We start from the raw sequence: 17150 nt of genomic DNA, 5'->3' as shown, positions 1-17150 counted from the left end.
CAATTAATGCAACTTTCTCAGATCACAGTGCAATGAAAATAATAATTAATAAGGGTACAGGGAGAGGTAAATAAAAAATTAATTAGAAATTAAACAATATGATTCTCCAAAATGGATTAGTTAAAGAACAAATCATAGAAACAATTAATAATTTCATTGAAGTAAATGACAATGATGAGACATCCTTTCAAAACCTATGGGATGCAGCCAAAGCAGTACTCAGGGGGAAATTTATATCCTTGAGTTCATATATAAACAAATTAAGAAGGGCAGAGGTCAATGAATTGGGCATGCAAATTAAAAAAACTAGAAAATGAACACATTTAAAACCCTCAGAGGAACACTAAATAAGAGATCCTAAAAATCAAAGGAGAAATTAATAAAATTGAAAGTCAAAGAACTATTGATTTAATAAGTAAGACTAGAAGGTGGTACTTTGAAATATCAAATAACATAGACAAAGTACTGATTAAAAAAAGCAAAGAAGAAAACCAAATTGACAGTATCCAAGATGAAAAGGGAGACCTCATCTCTAATGAAGAGGAAATTAAGGCAATCATTAAAAACTATTATGCCCAACTATGTGGCAACAAATATGGCAATCTAGGTGATATGAATGAATATTTTCAAAAATATAAATTTCCCAGACTAACAGAGGAAGAAGAATAGATTACCTAAACTACCCCTTATCAGAAAAAGAAATTGAACAAGTCATCTCTCTAACAAAAAATTCCCAGGTCCAGATGGATTCACAAATGAATTCTATCAAATATTTAAAGAACAACTAATCCCAATATTATACAAACTATTTGACAGAATAAGCAAAGAAGGAATTCTACCAAATTCCTTTTATGACACAAATATGGTACTGATTCCAAAGCCAGGCAGGTCAAAAACAGGGAAAGAAAAATATAGACCAATCTCCCTAAAGAATATAGATGCAAAAATCTTAAATAGGATACTAGCAAAAAGATTCCCACAAGTCATCACAAGGGTTATTCACTATGACCAGGTAGGATTCATACCAGGAATGAAAGGGTGGTTCAATATTAGGAAAACCATACACATAATTGATCATATTAACAAGCAAACTGACAAAAATCACACGATTATCTCAATAGATGCAGAAAAAGCCTTTGACAAAATACAACACCCATCCCTATTGAAAACACTAGAAAGTATAGGAATAGAAGGATCTTTCCTAAAAATAATAAACAGTATATATATAAAACCATCAGCCAACATCATCTGCTATGGGGATAAACTAGAAGCCTTCCCAATAAGATCAGGAGTGAAACAAAGATGTCCATTATCACCTCTATTAACACTAGCTATAGTGATTAGAGAAGAAAAAGAAATTGAAGGTATTAAAATTGGCAATGAGAAGACCAAGCTATCACTCTTTGAGGATGACATAATGGTCTACTTAATGAATCCTAGAGAATCAACCAAAAAGCTAGTGGAAATAATCAACAACTTTAGCCAAGTTGTAGTATACAAAATAAACCCACATAAGTCATCAGCATTTCTATATATCTCCAACACATCTCAGCAGCAAGAATTAGAAAGATAAATTCCACTTAAAATCATCCTAGACAATATAAAATACTTAAGAATTTATCTGCCGAGACAAACATAGGAATTATATGAACACAACTACAAAACACTCTCCACACAATTAAAACTAGATATAAACAATTGGAAAAACATTTTTTGCTCATGGGTAGGACAAGCTACAGTTCCATATGCTTTAAGTATTTCCTTTATGAAGATGAATCAAAGAAATCTATTTCTAAAACCCTGATTTCTCTTCTGCTACCTACCTTTTGAATATTTCCACTTTAATGGTCTATAGGTCCTAGGGATAACAAGGTCCTTAGATCATTTCCAAAACATTCATTTAATTATTGGTATTTTCAATGTGATGTTTGTGCAGTGACCAACAAATTATTCCTCTACTGGAAGAAATGAACCACATTGTTATTGACATTCTGCTAGAACATGTGTTGTAAGAAATTGGAAGGAGGGATCCAGGGTTATCTTTGGAGAGAAAAATAAAGGATTTGTCAGAATTGGTTTTATTGTGCATTCAAAAACCAATCAGGAATGCCATTTCTTGAATACTTGGGCATCTTGTCCTCCAATGATCTTGATGAGTATAAGGAAACAGATTACTACAAAGATTATTGTGATTTATGTAATATCTCACTGAGGAAGATGAACATATAGATAAGTTTCAAGAACAATTTGACAAGATCCTCCAAAAAGCCCTCAATTGATGTCTTTACATTCAGGAACTTCAATGCAGAAATGAACACAGGGAATAAGAAATAATGAATATGAAAAATTCAGATGAATATAGAAGATATTAACTTATAGAGAGTGAAGTTAGCTGAACCCGTATACTAACTGGGGATCCAGAACCAAAGCTTGACAGGTCTCTGAGAGGGAGGGAACAGATAAATAGAGCACTACTTCCTCTCCCAGGCAGAGCTGCCCCAGAGAAGGTCAACTTGGATCTATGTCCAGAGCTGAAAGTTAAAGAGGAAATCCCCTTCAATCTCTGGTTTCTGTTCTCTTCTCTGGATGATTATTATCCTGGCCCCCTTAGTACATTTGAAGAATGAGATGTTTAGTTCTTCTATAATTTATAAGATCTATTTGTTGTCTGGGGATTCAGGATTGATAGGTTAGGGAAGAGAGAAAACAGGAAGTCCCTATTCTATTTCCAACTTAAATTCCCTTCAGAGGTTGAGGGCTCAGGTCTGGGGACCTGGGTCTCTGAAGATCTTTGTGGAGTCAGACTGGTGTAATTTATTGATATAGAGATACAGCCTTGAAGATATAGAAATGGGAAATCTTCTGGGTGGATAGTCTCTTGCCTTTCCCAAAGGGAAAAAGTCTCTATCCACCACTTCAGAGGAAACATGGCTAATCTGGGTCTCTTCAGATCAATGAGAGATTATAGCAGGCTAAGGTCAGTGGGGTTGCTCTTTCCCCTCTCAGTTCAGAAGGGATAAGAACTCTTTCCCCAACTGTCCATTTGCTTTTCTTAGCTGGAGGTGCCAGTCCCATCCCCCGTTTTCAGCCAAAATTCCATTTCCTTCCTGCATGAGATTTCCTTGCAAAATCCAGTCCTTGCAGGACCTACTGTAGCTCTCTTGCCCATAGCTCCCCCCTTATCTGTAGTACAGAGTCAACCTGATGTCTGTACCAAAGTCCAATACTTACCTTCTTAGTTATAATTCTATACTATTCTACTATCTATTAAATGTACTATTCTAAATATTCCTCCTCCCCCCAAATAACAAACCTTAACCTGTCTTAAATGTCCTAATCAATCTAAATGCTATGTCTAAGATTAGGATTATAGGAAAATGGAAAGAAGGAAAGTATTTTAAATACATAGGTATTATCAATACAATAACAATTTTTCAACAGTGTAACATTCTCTGTAACAATCTAAATTTTCCTATCTCAATGAACAATTACAAATTTATAACTATGAAGAGTTTTGAACTCTTCTAACTTCTATAGTATTAATAACTTTTCTTTTAAAAATTATATCACAAAATACTAATCTGTCCCTAGTCTATCTCTAGTTCCAAACTTCCCTGATCTAATATTTCCCTATTTGCTAATAATTAATATATTAGTCTTCCTTATGCTATGTGTTAGTATGTTAGACCATTAGTATCTTACATATGTACATTGTTCTTCTGTACAAACATTATATATGTACAAATACATGTGATATTCACTTGAGTCCTGACCAGAAGTTATTCAGACAAGAATGCTTGTATTTTCTTGCCAGTATGAGTACTGCAGAAACTCAATAATAAAGTAGGTTGATCTTATCTACAATGCAACCCAAAATATATGTCAGTGGGTAACCATGTTCATGTACTAATTATATAGTGTTGGATGCATACTTACACTTCTTCAGGAATTCCTCTTCTCATGTTGCCTGAAGATCTATCATTCATTCTTCTGGTGTTAATTCTAATGTGCATGTGGATGCAATTCCCTATATGTGAAATTAATATGTACGACAATTAATCTTACGTGACCCATTATCATCAGTTCTTTTTTATTTCACTGTAAATGGCACAAGAATTTAATTCAGCTAAGAAATCTACGTATTAAATAAATGATGTAAATTTAAACCACATTTCCATTTCCTTTAAAAATGTGATTTCACCTTTCAATGAACTACACAGAATTATAAAAGAAACAAAATGAAGCAAAAATAATCCCAGCTCTAAATTCTACCTCCTCCTTTCCTTTCTCTGCCCGCTGTGACATTTTAGTCTTATCAACTTTCTTTTTTTTCCCTTTTAAACATTATTTTTATTTGGTCAATTTTAAACATTATTCATTGAATACAGAAATCATTTTCTTTTCCTCCCTCCCTTCCTGCCACCCCTCCCATAGCTGACACGTGATTCCACTGGGTATCACATGTGTCCTTGATCCGAACCCATTTCCATGTTGTTGGTATTTGTGCTAGGATGTTTCATCTAGAGTCTACAGCCCCAATCACATCCCCTTGGCCCCTGTAGTCAACCAGTTGCCTTTCTTTGGTGTTTTTGTTCCCACAGTTTGTCCTCTGCTTGTGGACAGCGTTTTTTCTCCTAGATCCCTGCAAATTGTTCAGGGACATTGCATTGGCACTAATGGAGAAGTCCATTATGTTTGATTGTACCACATTGTTTCAGTCTCTGTGTACAACGTTCTCCTGGTTCAGCTCCTTTTGCTCTGCATCACTTCCTGGAGGTTGTTCCAGTCTCTGTGGAATTCTTCCACTTTATTATTCCTTTTAGCACAATAGTATTCCATCATCAACATATACCACAATTTGTTCAGCCATTCCCCAATTGATGGGCATCCCCTCATTTTCCAGTATTTTGTCACCACAAAGAGTGCAGCTAGGAATATTCTTGTACAAGTCTTTTACCTTATTATCTCTTTGGGGTACAAACCCAGCAATGCTATGACTGGGTCAAAAGGTAGGCAGCCTTTTAGAACCCTTTGTTCATAGTTCCATATTACCCTCCAGAATGGTTGGAACAATTCACAACTCCACCAACAATGAATTAATGTACCGACTTTGCCACATCCCCGCCAGCATTCATTACTCTCCTTTGCTGTCATGTTAGCCAATCTGCTAGGAGTGAGGTGATACCTCAGAGTTGTTTTGATTTGCATCTCTCTGATTATCAGAGATTTAGAACACTTTCTCATGTGCTTATTAATAGTTTTGATTTCTTTAACTGAAAACTGCCTATTCATGTCCCTTGCCCACTTATCAATTGGAGAATGGCTTGATTTTTTGTACAATTGATTTAGTTCTTTGTAAATCTGAGTAATTAGACCTTTGTCAGAGATTTTTGTTATCAAGATTGTTTCCCAATTTGTTTCTTCCCTTCTGATTTTAGTTAAATTAGTTTTGTTTGTACAAAAAACTTTTTAATTTGATGTAGTCAGAATTATTTATTTTACATTTTGTGACTCTTTCTAAGTCTTGTTTGGTTTTAAAATCTTTCCCTTCCCAAAGGTCTGACATGTATACTATTCTATGTTCACCCAATTTACTTATTGTTTCCTTCTTTACGTTCAAGTCATTTACCCATTCTGAGTTTATCTTGGTGTAGGGTGTGAGGTGTTGATCCAAACCTAATCTTTCCCACACTGTCCTCCAATTTTCCCAGCAGTTTTTATGAAATAGTGGATTTTTGTCCCCAAAACTGGGATCTTTGGGTTTGTCATATACTGTCTTGCTGAGGTCGCTTGCCCCCAGTCTATTCCACTGATCCTCCTTTCTGTCTCTTAGCCAGTACCAAATTGTTTTGATGACCACTGCTTTATAATATAGTCTGAGATCTGGAACTGCAAGGCCCCCTTCCTTTGTATTTTTTTTTCATTATTTCCCTGGATATCCTTGATCTTTTGTTCTTCCAAATGAACTTTGTTATGGATTTTTCTAAATCAGTAAAAAAAAATTTTGGAAGTTCCACGGGTATGGCACTAAATAGATAGATGAGTTTGGGTATGGTTTGAGATGGTCATTTTTATTATATTGGCTCGTCCTACCCATGAGCAGTTAATGTTCTTCCAATTGTTCAAGTCTAGTTTTAGTTGTGTGGAAAGTGTTCTGTAGTTGTGTTCATATAGTTCCTGTGTTTGTCTCAGGAGATAGATTCCTAAGTATTTTATTTTGTCTAAGGTAATTTTGAATGGGATTTCTCTTTCTAGTTCTTGCTGCTGAGCTGTGTTGGAATTATATAGAAATGCTGATGACTTATGTGGGTTTATTTTGTATCCTGCAACTTTGCTAAAGTTGTTGATTATTTCGATTAGCTTTTTGGTTGAATCTCTAGGATTCTTTAAGTAGACCATCATGTCATCTGCAAAGAGCGATAATTTGGTCTCCTCCTTGGCTATTTTAATGCCTTCAATTTCTTTTTCTTCTCTAATTGCTACTGCTAGTGTTTCTAATACAATGTCAAATAATAGAGGTGATAATGGGCATCCTTGTTCCACTCCTGATCTTAATGGGAATGGATTTAGTTTATCCCCATTGCAGATGATATTAGTTGATGGTTTTAGATAGATACTGTTTATTATTTTTAGGAATGACCCTTCTATTCCTATGCTTTCTAGTGTTTTTAGTAGGAATGGGTGTTGTATTTTATCAAAGGCTTTTTCTGCATCTATTGAGATAGTCATGTGGTTCTTGTTGGTTTGCTTGTTGATGTGGTCAATTATGTGGATAGTTTTCCTAATATTGAACCAGCCCTGCATCCCTGGTATAAATCCTACTTGATCATGGTGGATGACCCTTCTGATCACTTGCTGGAGTCTTTTTGCTAGTATCCTATTTAAGATTTTTGCATCTATATTCATTAGGGAGATTGGTCTATAATTTTCTTTCTCTGTTTTTGGATTGCCTGGCTTTGGAATTAGTACCATGTTTGTGTCATAAAAGGAGTTTGGTAGAACTCCCTCTTTGCTTATTATATCAAATCTCAGGTGTATTTCTTGTAGACAACATATGGTATGATTCTGGATTCTAATCCACTCTCCTATTGGTCTACATTTTATGGGTAAGTTCATCCCATTCACATTCAAAGTTATGATTGTCAGTTTTGAATTCCCTAGCATTTTGATATCTTCTCCTAGTTCTGATGTTTATTCTTTTGCTATATCCTTTTAAACCAGTGGTTTACTTTTAGTCAATCCCCTTATTCCCCTACCTTAATATGCTTCCCTTTCTGGCACCTCCCTTTTTGTTCCCTTCTTGTTTTTTTAGGGTCTGTTAAATTCCCTCCTCCCTCTCCTTCTCTCCCTTTTCTTTGAGCTCCCCCCTACCCCCTTAGTTTTCCCTTCTTCCTATAAGATAAGATAGACTTCAAGATTCCAATGGATCTAGATGCTCTTCCCTCTCAGAATTGATTTCACTGAGAGTAATATTTGAGTATTACCTATTATCACTCTTTTCCTCTCCCTCTTATAAGAGTATTCTTCCCCTCCCCTTCCCATGTGTATCTTTGTGTGACAAAGATTATTCTATTTATTTTATTTCTTCAAGTATCTCTTAATATCATCATCGATTCCCCCTCACCCCTTTTTTCCATATCATTTTATAGCCTTTAATACCCCAATCTTTTCCTATGAATGATTCTTCTATTTACTATAATAATGAAAACAGTTTTGAGGGTTACAGATAACATTTCTCCCATATATTAATATATATATATACATATATATACATATACTTTGATCTAATTGTAGCCCTTAAAGAAGAGAGTTTGAATTAAAAAAAGAAAAAAACATTTTTCTCCTTTTCTCTCTCTTTCATATTTACTGTTTCATGTTTCTCTTGATCTTTGCATTTAGATATCAAACTTTCCACTTAGTTTTGGTCTTTTCCTTACAAATACTTGGAAATCTTCTATTTTGTTGAATGTCCATACTTTCCCCTAGAAGTATATAGTCAGTTTTGATGGATAGGTGATTCTTGGTTGAAGACTCAGTTCTCTTGCCTTTCTGAATATCATGTTCCAGGCCTTGTGGTCTTTTAGTGTTGAAGCTGACAGGTCTTGTGTGATCCTGATTGGTGCTCCTTTGTATCTGAATTGTTTCTTTTTGGCTTCTTGTAGGATTTTCTCCTTGGCTTGAAAGCTCTGGAATTTGGCAATTACATTTCTGGGAGTTGTTTTGGGGAGGTTTAGTGTAGGGGGTGTTCTACGAACTCTTTCAATGTCTATTTTGCCCCCTTGTTCAAGAACTTAAGAGTAGTTTTCTTGGATGATCTCTTGTAGTATGGTGTCAATGTTTCTGTTTATTTCTGGCTTTTCAGGTAGACCAATGATTCTCAAATTGTCTCTCTCTGTTTTCCTGATATGTCACCTTATCAGTGAGCTATTTTATGCTTTCTTCTATTTTGGCAGTCTTTTGACTTTGCTTTATTAATTCTTGCTGTTTTGCAAGATCATTGGTTTTCAGTGGCTCAATTCTGGTCCTTAAGACCTGGTTTTCTGCTTTAATCTTTTGGTATTCAGCTATGATTTCTTCATTTTTTGAACCATTTCCCACTTCTCTTTCCAGAATGCTTCCAACTTTTTGATAAGCTCCATTTAATCTTCTTCCAGGTCTTGTGGACAATTTCTATTTTCTTTATTTATTTATTGCCTATGTTTGAGTTTCACCCAGTTTTTCCTATGTAGCCTGGGTTTTCCCTCCATAAAAATTCTCGAGGGTTACAGCCTTCTTTTTTTTTTTTTTTGTTTGTTTGTTTGTTTTTGGAAGGATTTTGAGCCTCCTGTGCACAATTAGTCATTTTTCTGGATGTTTTCCCTTCCCTCTTTTGTCAGAAATCTGAGTCAGCTGGGCAGGTTCTCTGTTTATGGAGTTAAGGAGCAAGGATTTTGCCTTGGGCAAGCTCTTGATTCTCCACAGTCCTTTGAAGCTCTTTTCGGTGCCACCCTCCCAGGGATGCTAATGGTTTGCGCTCTCCTGTCTGCCTGGTTTTCTGGTCTATCTGCTTTCAGGGGTGGGTCCCCTGTGGTCCTAGTCAGCTCTCAAGGACCCAGAAGTGCCCCCCTGCTTGCTCCAGAAGCACTTCTTGCTTACTCCCTGGCTCTGGCGGGCACACTTGCTCTGGGCACCTAAGGTCTGTGCTCTCTCGCACACTGGGGTTTTCCACCTAGCTGCATTCAGGGGTGGGTTCTCTGCATTCCTAGTCAGCTCTCAAGGAACCAGAGGTGACCCCCACTTACTCTAGAGGTGCCCCTTGCTCATTCATCTTGGCATGCGCTGGCTCTGGCTCTGGCTCTGTAGGTGGGGTTGCGGGAGGGTGGATTGGCTTGTATTTGGGTGGAAGCCCTTTCACCCTCTTATAGACTGGAAAAGTCCCAATCCCATGCACCTTCAATGCTGTGTCCTACTGTACAGATCCTTTGCTCCTCTGGAAATGATTCATAAGGTCTTTTGGGGTAGTCTTTGTTGATGTGTGTTGGGGAGAGTAAGTAACCCACGTTTAGACTGCCGTCATGCTTACCCAGAAGTAGTCTTATCAACTTTCTTATCATTGGTTCTTGTTTTTGGTGTTGATTGAAGTAATTCAATTGGTCTGGTGAACTTTTTCTGTACAAGACTTGTCTGTCATCTCACTTTGAATGAAGTCCTGTGTTCTCTGATGACTGTAACATACAGGATCATGCATGTGTATAAGATTATCATGTAAGATTGATTTTCTTTTCATGTGCATGTAAGAATGATTTCTTTATGTGTGCATGTAACATTATGTACATCTTCATGTATGTGTGTATGTAATATGTCTTCTGTAGTTTGGTGTAAGTATATTTCTGTTATATAGGTTTTGGAGATTTGGAGATGGAAGTTTTTTCTTCAGTTGTTGATTTAACATTTAGATGTTGATCTAGCAGAGATTTGTGATGTTATATGGAGCTATTTCTTGAGATTCAGAGTATTGTATGTATATATTTGTACAGTGCTTTATTCTATTTCTTTTTCACTCATTGTTCTCATTTGTAGGGACAATTTCAGTTATTTCTAGGGCATTTGGTATTACTTCAGATTCTAGTATTTCTCTTGCAGTCTCTTCTGGATTTCCCTCTAGATTTTCTGTTGTTTTATTATCATGTGCATAATGTTGTTTCATGTGCAGACTGAAACTAATAGTTAATATCTATATGAGATGCTCTCCCTCTCTTCCTCCCCCTTGAGAGATTGTTTTTAAGGTGGAGAATGAGAGAAAAGGGTAATCTGTTTCAGCTTTCTTCTGAAATCTGTTTTGGTGTCTTTGTTTTCAGACTCTTGGTTCCAATGCAATAAATTTAGTTTGAGTAAGGTGCTCCAATAGCAACTTGGATGTTTTCCATCTCCAGTTACTGGCGTCTTTGGACTTGTCTTAGTTTTGGCAGCCAGTGTTTATCATTACAGGCTTAGGGTTTTTCTTGATTTGATTACAGTTTCTTCATGGATCATGTGTCTGATCTTATGCCTAGTACCAGTCTGGGTTCTTATAATTTTTCGTGTTGTTTGCTACCCTATGGAACTCAAACCAGTCCTGGTACCAAGTCTTCTCAATAGATGGTATCTGTTGTGTTATGGGATGCTCAAGTTTGGAGAAAGTAGATGTGATAATAACATTTCATTGTCTATCTCTTCTTCAGTTTGTTCTCTATCATATTATGTCCAATTCAGTGTCACTGTCTCCCAAGTCATATTTCTTACAAAATTCTTTATAACTACTGACTCTTGCAATATACAGTATTTCCTCTATTGATAATGAGTTTCCTATGTTTTCAATTGCTTCATTAGAATCAGATTCAGATTGTTTGTTCTGAATTCCGGTGTTCACTATGCCAATTTGTGTCCCAATCATCTAAATCTTTGTGAACTTTATCATAAAGCTTGATGTACTCATAGGGTTCTTATTCTTCATCACTGTTTTGGTCAACTATTATTGTACCATTTGGTATTGTATCATCTGGATCTGAATCTGACTTTTGGTCACTGAATTCTATACTCTTCAGGTCTTTCATATCTTTCATTCAGTGACATGTTGTAATTCTGTGTCAGATGTTGTTAAATTAGGATTTGTGTCTTGGTCTGACCCTATTTCAGCGATATCTATGATTCTCAATTCTTTTTCTAGCTGTTGCTCAGTAATATGCTCTAATTCTGTGTTCTGTGGTGACAAATTTGATTCTTGTGGGTTTACTGCTTCCTAAGGATCTGCTGTTATGTTATTGGAGTTCACAGGTTTTACCATATCCTTTGTCTCAAGTTCTTGTTTATCTGCTCTCTCTTGTGATTCTGTTGACATATAACCATTCCCTCTATGGTGCTATCTTCTGGGAATGACTTCAATACAGACTTGAAAGCACCAGTATCAATGAGAGCTTTGTATTCCTTCTTTCCCATTTTAATCCATACATATGGTTCAGGTGTGTCAGTTGTTGTTGAACCAGTTGTCATGTTTTCAATTTGTACTGCCCCTACATTAGCTATAGTCTGTGTGGCTGGAATAATTGATACTTCTTGTCTTAATTATATTCTGATCATTTCTTGCTAACTGGATCTACTCCCCCTGCATTTCTATAGTAAGAAATCTTGGATCAGGACTATGGACAACTGCCAGTTCATCTTGCAGCATGAGGGGAGACTTAGGTCCTGCATTTAGAATGTTGGAGAACTTCAAGCTGTTTGAAGCCTAAGTATCTTTGAAAGGTGTTTCTTGCTCTATTCTACCAATGCTTTCAGTTGTTGTTGTACGCTCTGGTAATAGGGCTAACATTTCTTGGTTGTATGATTGTGTAGTCATGTCAATCCCTTTCCCAAGTTTAAAATTAATATGTTCTGAATCTTCTCCTTTAAATTGCAATGAGTAAAATATTGCTGCTTCTGCCTTTAAACTAGTTTTCTTTTTCTTCTCTTGAGTTGCCCCTAAATGTCCTTTGGAAGTTTCAATTAGCACCTGTGTGGATTGATTTGATTCTGTAAGATTATCAGTTATGTAATTTATTTCTTCAGTTGTAGGTTTCATTGTATATATTTTCTTTGCTACTATGGTATTAGGATAGTTTAGAGAATTGTGATGTTGCTTTTTTCCTACTGATGTAACCTTATATTGTTGTTGGTGTAAGTTTTTGTAACTTTTCCTTCTCTTTCCAATCTATAAACCAAATCTACTTGCAAAGAAATTTTCTAGATATGCTTTAACCTGTTATTTGGTTTTCTCCTTTCCTGTTAGTAAGCTCCTGTCATTTGAATCATATATATCTTATTGTATCTCTGCTATAACATTTTGAATCTCTTTCTCCATCTCCATCTCCATCTCCATTTTCTCTGCTTTTTTACTAATGTTTTGTTCCAGCCCTTCTTGTAAAATGCTTACAGAACCCAAAATCACATCTGTAGATACCTCCGTTTTGACACTTATCACCCTTTTTATAATTCATGTTTAATCCCTCATGTTTCTTCTTCCTAACTATTTTCCATTCATTTCCCCCATACATGTTCTGCTGTTTTAATGAAGCAGATTCCTGACTTCATGCTGTGTGTTTCTGTCCTTTAGCTATGACCTCTGAGTAGTGAGGTTTCTCCCCCTTATGGATAGCTTCCTGCATTGTTTTTAGATCTGGAGTTTCAGATTCTTTTAGTCTGCAGTGATCACAACAGCTCTTATTGTTCCTTTCAAAGTTTCTATAATATCCTTTATTTTGGGTATTGGTCTGATATCTCCCATTCTTATTATGTCCCTGTTCATATTTTTGTTTTCGAGAATAATTTCTTACTATGTGACTGATTTTGTTGCAAAGGAAACATCGTCTAGTATCTCTCTGACCCCTCTGTTATGATTGATAGCTCTATCTGGTATAGGTTCTGATAGTATTTAGATTTTTGACTTCTTCAATTTCCTTCTTCTTTAGGGGATCAATAACAGTTTCTTGCAACTTTTGCTTTAATTCATCTTTCTCTCTTTTTCTTTCTGATTCTCATAGAGATATATTTCAGTGTCTCTTAGGTCAGCAATGATTATCGAGTCAAATTTGGGGAAGAAGTTTCTGAAAAAAATATTTCATTTGGTGATTGTACTCTTTTAGGAACTGTCTACAGATATGAGCTACTGACTCTTGGGAATCCTGGCTAATTCCCAAAATTGACTCCACATTTTCCATTAAGTGGTTGATAAAGCTAGAAGGATGTTCATTTTGGTTTTGAGTCATCCTGTCAAATTTGATCCAAGAATTAGGTCTGTCACAAAATGATCTGATGGCTTGTAAGAGGTCTTCTCTGCATTTTTTTAGGTATGAGAAATTTGCCAGTCTCGCAAAATCAAAAATCTTTCATCTCATGTGCCCTAGACCAGTCCATCAGATTGTCATCTTGCCTAGTCTTATTTACAAATTGTCTCTGTTCATGAGGACTGAAAACTTCCCCCATAATTAACTCAACATCTTCAAAATTAGGCTTAAGTACTTTGAATGCTCTTTTTAGTTCCTTAAAACATCTGTGGGGTTCAGAAATAAATTTTGGGAATCTCTTCGTCCGAAATTCCAAGTCTTGTGTAGTGAAATATTTGTGTATTTTTGTATGCATGACCCCAGAACCATTAGTCAACATAGCTACATCATGAAGAGGCGTAATTTTGTGCATCTCTGTGACATCAGATGCTATGGCATTCTGTGGTTTGCTCACTGATTTGGTATTATTGTCAACTACAGTAGCTTCAGTTGTTAAATCCTTAGCCCTGTCTGTATCACTGACCATCTTGTCTTTAACTGTGACATCTTCCTTCTTTGTCTCTCCAATCCCCACATCGCTACCTTTATCTTTGTTCTTCTTAGATAAATAGTCATTGCAGATCTCAGTTAGGATAGGAATTTGTCTAACTAAATCTTCTAGCTTGTTATCAATTAAGAAAACTTGAGCCTATTTCTTTGGCAAGATTATTCTCACAACAGTTTTTACATAAGTCAGGGTCTGGATAGCTGCCATCAGGATAACATATACTTGGGTATGTATATGTGGGTCTGCCACATAAATGAATTGTTGAATGGTATGATGTTCATAAATGAGGTAGTATTAGAGATAAATTCTATAGTATCTATAACCACAGATGTCACTGTATTGTATATTAGACAATTTGTTCAATATACACTCAAAATCATGATTACTGATACCCCCAAACAATAACTTCCACATGTTGTCTTTTCTCTTGATCTTCCACTTGAACCCCAAAGATGGCTATCCTGCTCAGGGGTTCCAACTGTCACCCCCTTGCAGTTAACTAAGATAGATTCTTTTGAAACTAGGGTGCCAAAACTGTACTAGCATGGGATCCGGAACCAAAGCTTGACAGGTCTCTGAAAGGGAGGGAACAGATAAATAGAGCACTAATTCTTCTCCCAGGCAGAGCTGCCCCAGAGAAGGTGAACTTGGATCTATGTCCAGAGCTGAAAGTTAAAGAGGAAATCCCCTTCAATCTCTGGTTTCTGTTCTCTTCTCTGGATGATTATTATCCTGACCCCCTTAGTACATTTGAAGAACAAGATGTTTAGTTCTTCTATAATTTATAAGATCTATTTGTTGTCTGGGGATTCAGGATTGATAGGTTAGGGAAGAGAGAAAACAGGAAGTCCCTATTCTATTTCCAACTTAAATTCCCTTCAGAGGTTGAGGGCTCAGGTCTGGGGACCTGGGTCTCTGAAGATCTTTGTGGAGTCAGACTGGTGTAATTTATTGATATAGAGATACAGCCTTGAAGATATAGAAATGGGAAATCTTCTGGGTGGATAGTCTCTTGCCTTTCCCAAAGGGAAAAAGTCTCTATCCACCACTTCAGAGGAAACATGGCTAATCTGGGTCTCTTCAGATCAATGAGAGATTATAGCAGGCTAAGGTCAGTGGGGTTGCTCTTTCCCCTCTCAGTTCAGAAGGGATAAGAACTCTTTCCCCAACTGTCCATTTGCTTTTCTTAGCTGGAGGTGCCAGTCCCATCCCCCGTTTTCAGCCAAAATTCCATTTCCTTCCTGCATGAGATTTCCTTGCAAAATCCAGTCCTTGCAGTACCTACTGTAGCTCTCTAATGCACACCAATAAAATAATCACTATGATAATACCAATGATGTTTCTTATATCCTTATACATTCACATGTCATGATTTGTTAAGCCATTCCCCAATTTATAGACACACCTTTAGAATCTAGTTTTTCTTTTGAAAAACAATTTCTTCAAAGCCATCAATAGTACTTAATAGTACTTAAAAATCTTCTAAATAAATATTGAATAGAGAAATGCAAATTAAAACAATTCTGAGATATCACCTCACATATATCAAATTGGCTAATGTGACAAAAAAGAAAATGACAAATGCTGGAGGGGATGTGGAAAAGCTGGGATGCTAATGCAGTGTTGGTGCAATTATGAACTGGTCCAGCATTCTGGAGAACAATTTGAAACTATGTCCAAGGGTCTATAAATCTATTGCATACCTTTTGACCTAACAATACTACCATGAGGTCTTTCTCCCAAAGAGACTGAAGAAAGGGGGGAAAGGACCTATTTGTACAAAAATATTTATAGTAGCTCTTTTTATGGTGTAAATTAGAATTGAGGGTGTGTCCATTAATTGGGGAATGACTGAAAAAATTATGATGTATGATTGTGATGGAATACTATTAGACTATAAGAAATGATGAAAAGGATGGCTTCAGAAAGAGCTAGAAAGTCTTATATGAAACAATGCAAACTGAAATAAACAGAACTGGGAGAACAGTGTATATTGTTAACAACAATATTGTTGTAACAAAGAGGATCAACTGAAAGGCTTAATTACTCTGATTAAGACAATGATCCAAAATAATTCTGAAGGACCCATGATACTCTCCACCTTGAGACCAAACTGATGAGCTTTGAATGCAGATTGAAGCATACTTTTAAAAACTTCACTTTTCTTGTGTTTGTTTTCTTTGCTGCATAGATAATAATGAAATATGTTTTGCATGACTTCACATGTATAATCAATATATTGCTTGTGTTCTCAAGAGGTTAGGGAGGGAAAGAATTTGGAATTCAAAATTGTTGAAAATGAATGTTAAAAATTTTGATTAGGAAATCTGTTTTGTTTGCAATTATTCCATTCCTGATACTATACTTTCTCTTAACAGCCAACCCACTCCCCAGAACCTGTTGTTTCCCTACCACAATGTAAATGGAAAGAATGAAAAACCTGTAGCTAAATAATGTATAACTATAATGACTAATTTTGACCCTGAAGGAGAGATGAGAATACTTTATAAGACTAAGCAGATACTCACTAGAGTATTGGCTAGTTTTGATGAATGGCTTTTCCCTTACATTACAATGCATAAGAGTAGATTTGGAAATTACGATGGTATGAAAATAAAATATATAAGTGAAGACACAAGAGAAGATTGTAACAATTATGTTGTACCATTTGGATCAGGATCAAGAAATAAAAGATCTTTACACAACTTTGTGGAAAAAATATTGATCTTGAAGGCCAGAAGACAGACCAAAGTATAGTTCCAATTTTGATATTTACTAGTTGTTACCTAGGGCTAATTGCTTTTTTTTTTTGTCTAAACCCTGGGTCCTAGAGTATTACCTGACAGTTCTTGTGTTATCCTGACTGTGGTTCCTTGGTGCTCAAACTCTCTTTCTGGCTGCTTATAGCATTTTTCTTTCATCTAGAAGCTTTGGATTTTTGGCTATGCCATTCCTGGTAGTTTTCATCTTAGAAGTTATTTTTGGAAATGACCAGTAGATTCTTGCTTTCATTTTGCCTTCTGTTCCTTAATCTGGGTAGTTTCCATCTATGATTTCTTGAGCTATGACAGAGTATTAAAGATTTTTGTTCAGTATTGGCTTGTCAGTAGTCTGATGATTCTGAAATTATTACTCTGGTATCATTTTTTTTTTCAATTCAGAGTAGGGTTCCTTACATTTTCTTTTCTTTCCAATCTTTTCAATTGACAACACTATTTCTTAACACTTAGAGTCATTGATCTCTTTTTGCTATTTTCTTATTTCCAAAATAAACCTGGACTATTAAAGAAATGAAATGCCGACAAACCCGTCCTCTCCAATTGAGA

The sequence above is a fragment of the Monodelphis domestica genome, chromosome 8 (assembly GCF_027887165.1).
Source record: "Monodelphis domestica isolate mMonDom1 chromosome 8, mMonDom1.pri, whole genome shotgun sequence".
Lineage (NCBI taxonomy): Eukaryota > Metazoa > Chordata > Mammalia > Didelphimorphia > Didelphidae > Monodelphis > Monodelphis domestica.
The sequence above is the reverse complement of the archived record's forward strand: the minus strand, read 5'-3'. Positions refer to the sequence as shown.